Raw genomic sequence first — 3732 nt, 5'->3', positions numbered from 1 at the left:
TCCTTGGGCCACATCAACAATCATTTCTATGCATCACCTCCTAGGGCTGGTAAGCATTTCCTAATATTTTAATTTTTACTCGAAAACTGGTATCTTATCATTGCAACCCCAGTTCCAAGGGTAACAAGACAGGAAGAGCTCCTGGCTTGCTGGCTTCAGGTTCCCGAAAGACCATGCCTCAAAGGACTAGGTAGAGTGAGTAAGGAGGACACTGATTCCCTCTTCTGGCTTTTGCCCATACATACACAGGCACATATAGTCACACACTCACACACACACACACACACACACACACGCACACACACACTTGCACAAAGTATAGTTGTATGCAGCCTGATTCATGTTTTTCCTGTCTTTCTATCATCATTGTAAATGTCAGCAAGACAAAAAGAATAAAAAATTCTGACTATTATTATGAAAATAATTCAAGCCATGTGAATCTTTCCCAGTCTATTTGTTCTGAGAGACTTTTACTGAGTAAGCCTGGCTGACCTAGAACTCACAGAGGTGGGCCTGCCTCTGCCTGAGTGCTGAGATCACAGATGTGAGTCCTGTGATTCTTCTGAGTCTTGGGTCATTGTCAGAGGCCTGCGGACTAGTAGGAGTACTAAGAGCCAAGGCTAAAGATAGACGCTGTGGAAAGCCAGAAGTGAGAGGCTGCAGGCTCCAGTCTTTGGAGTTCCAGGATGCTGCCGAACCTTAAGGACCAGGCATCCAGACACCTTTGCATTTGCAGCTTCTGAGCGTCCCCACATCCGAGGCCCAGCCCGGATGCTGCCTGCTGCTGGATGACAACAACTGTCTTGTGCCCGGTGGCTGGATAAAATCCAGGGTAACAAGCCCCCAGCCTGAGCACCTGGAGCTGTAAGCTTGCATCCTCTACAGCCTGGAGTCACAGGACCCTGGCTCTCAGGGCTTGAGCCAGGAGTCTGACTGTGCCAGTCCAGCCCTGGTGAACACCCCCCCCCCATTGATTCCTCTTGAGCACAGCAGGACCACCAGCTGAGTAGTGACAGTTGAAAGCAGTCTAGTGTAGGGGAGGCCTTTTCAAGTATTCTCTATGGCTCTGCTCAGCAATGTCTATTTCACAGATGGGTAAACCAAGGTTCAGGAAGAAAGTGGATTCCCTTTCAGGTCACAATGGGAGGCTACAATCAAAAAGTCACCAGATTCCTAGAATATTGTGATGGGGCAGGAAGTACTGAGAGACAAAGGCCCCCAGGAAGGGGACGGAAGTTCACAATGTTGATTACTTCTAGATTTTCCATTTCTGGTCCTTACTCCATGTCAGACCAGAGAGGGGACTTCTCTGAGCACAGATTGTTATTAACTCACAACAGCTCCGGGAGGAAGGAGACACATGCCCATTTTATAGCTAAGGAAACTGAGGCTCAGAAAAGTTAACTGGCTTAGAACTGAATAACTAGTGAGTGGCAGAACTAGGGAAGGACCTAGGTCTCTGACCAGCAGCACCGCCATCAGCTGCCTAGGAGGAGGGAGCTTTAAGGCAGTTGGGAAAGAAAGCGACACCATGAGAAGCCCCTAACACCTCTAAACCCAAAGAGTGGAATGTTTGGGTTAAGGCTTCACCCCAGTCCCTGGGCACCCCAATGAGTCTGGGATGTTTGGTGGAAAGTTCCATTCCAAGCCCCCTCTGAGAAAGCCCGCCAAAGAGTGACCCCTCCCCAGAGAAGATCAAGACCACTCCCACAGGCTATTTAAACTGCCCCCCAGAGAACAAACACGTGGTCTTCCCTGTCTCCCTTTCCCCTCTCCGTGGTGTTTCCGGTCTTCCTTTCCATCTCCATTCCTGGGTGGCTAGAAGGCCACCCAGAAGCACTGGCATCCATTAAATCTAGGCTTTTTCTAATTCAGTTTGATTTGGTCTGATTTAGATTATTGCATCGGCGGAGAGGTTTATTGGGACGTATAAACTTTTCAAAGGGCATGGAATAAGGAAGACTTTATAAAAAAAAAAAAAAAAAAAAAACACCTTTCCTTCTAGCCTCAGAATCCCAGGCTCCTAGCCCTGCCTATCTACCAAACTTCTTTATTCCCCTGGGATTTTACATATGCTGTTCCTTCTACCTGGATCAATGTTCCTAACACAGGAGTGTCATGTGTCTCTCTCTTCGGGAAGGCCTCCTGGACTAGAAGGGTCTTCTCATAGTCCCTGAACCTACACCTTTGTCCATGGGCATATTGATTCTGCTGGACTGTCACAGTGTATCAGGAGGCTTCTGAGGTTCTTCAACCAGGGACCCTTTCCAAGAGAAGGGAAGCCCTTGGCTCTGGTCCCACTGGGACTGCCCCAGAGGATTCCCTCAGGAATGAGGAGTATATGCTTCCCAGTTTGGCATAGCTCTAGTATTCCCACAGCCAAGAGGACTACAGTCCTATGGGGTTTAGCACTTGAGGCAAGTTCCGGCTCCCTGCCTCTCCTGTCGTATCTCCGGTGCTGCCAAGAGGTGGGCAGAGACTTGGAGACCTCAGCCTGGCTCTTGACGGTATCAACTGAGCACTGCCCAGGGTGAGGGGGTGGAGGAGGAGGCGGCAGGTATGGGACATCCAGAATGCCAAGAGGGCTAGAATCCGTGATGCAGAAAGGTGGGGACATGGGGAGAAGCAGGACAAGGATCTCAGAGGCAGCAGTGGGTGGCGGAGGGGGAGGCAGGAGGTGCCCTGGGTGGCACAGGAACAGGAAAAGATAGGTCTGAAGTAACTATTGTGGAAGTGGGGACAGAGACACTGCAGGCATGGGACCTACTTCCTGACCCAGTTTGGCAGGGCAGCACAGACCTAGTGACATCTTAGAATACCTCATGTAATAAACTCAGAGTCCTGAGCTGGGAACTCCCAGGTAAGGCTTGCCTGAGTCTTGCCAGCCCTGCTAATCAAGAAAGGAGGTTGGGCCCTACAGCCGGATGCCTGGGTCCAGATCCCTAAGTCTCAACTCTTTACTGTCAGCCTACTGAATGGCCCACACTCACTAAGAAGGGGCCACCACACCCCTCACCCCACTTCTGGCAGATCCCGTGCCCAGCACCACAGGGATCTGGCTAGGTTCATTTTGTTCCCAACATCCTTTGGGAAAATATTCTGTCATCATCTGCAGGCTCCCAGTCTTCCATGACTAGCTCTTGATGGGTAGCATACACCCTGGCACTGGCCTCTGTCCACTTCCATATTATGCCAATGCCTTAAAAGAGCACTGGCAAAGCCTTTTGCCTGCCTTCTCTCCTCTCCACTGTCTGGCCTGCATCCGTGGGACAGATCCAAGTTCCTATAGGCACCGTCAACCTCTGGGCTGGCACTGTTTTCCAGAAGTATCCAGGAGCAGCCTGGAGGCTTCCAAGGACACGGAGCCAGTGCAAAATCAAATGTCCCAGGGACCTCTTCCCAGGCCCTCTGTGAGAACCCTGGCTATATTCCGGCCTTCAGTCCTGCATTTGAGATTATTCCTCTCTCACATTCTCTTGGAATTGTTAGTTTCCACTTGACTAACAACGGAGAGAGAGCATCATCTTGTTCAGTCCTGTGAACAGGAAGCATCTTAGGCAGGCTGCAAAAACAGGAGGGACCCAGACTCAACATCTCCAAGCCCTCCCCACCCATGGCCTGGTCTCAGCTGAGCAGATGGCAACTTCTTACCTGCCAGTAGAGGGAGCTGGTGGGAGCCACGAGTGTGATAGGACCACTACCCACTTAATGCCTGGTACTCCTTGGGTCTTG

This window comes from Alexandromys fortis, unplaced genomic scaffold (genome assembly GCF_014885135.2).
Source record: "Alexandromys fortis isolate MF-2015 unplaced genomic scaffold, M_Fortis_MF-2015_v1.1 scaffold_111, whole genome shotgun sequence".
Taxonomy (NCBI): domain Eukaryota; kingdom Metazoa; phylum Chordata; class Mammalia; order Rodentia; family Cricetidae; genus Alexandromys; species Alexandromys fortis.
This window is presented reverse-complemented; position numbering follows the sequence as displayed.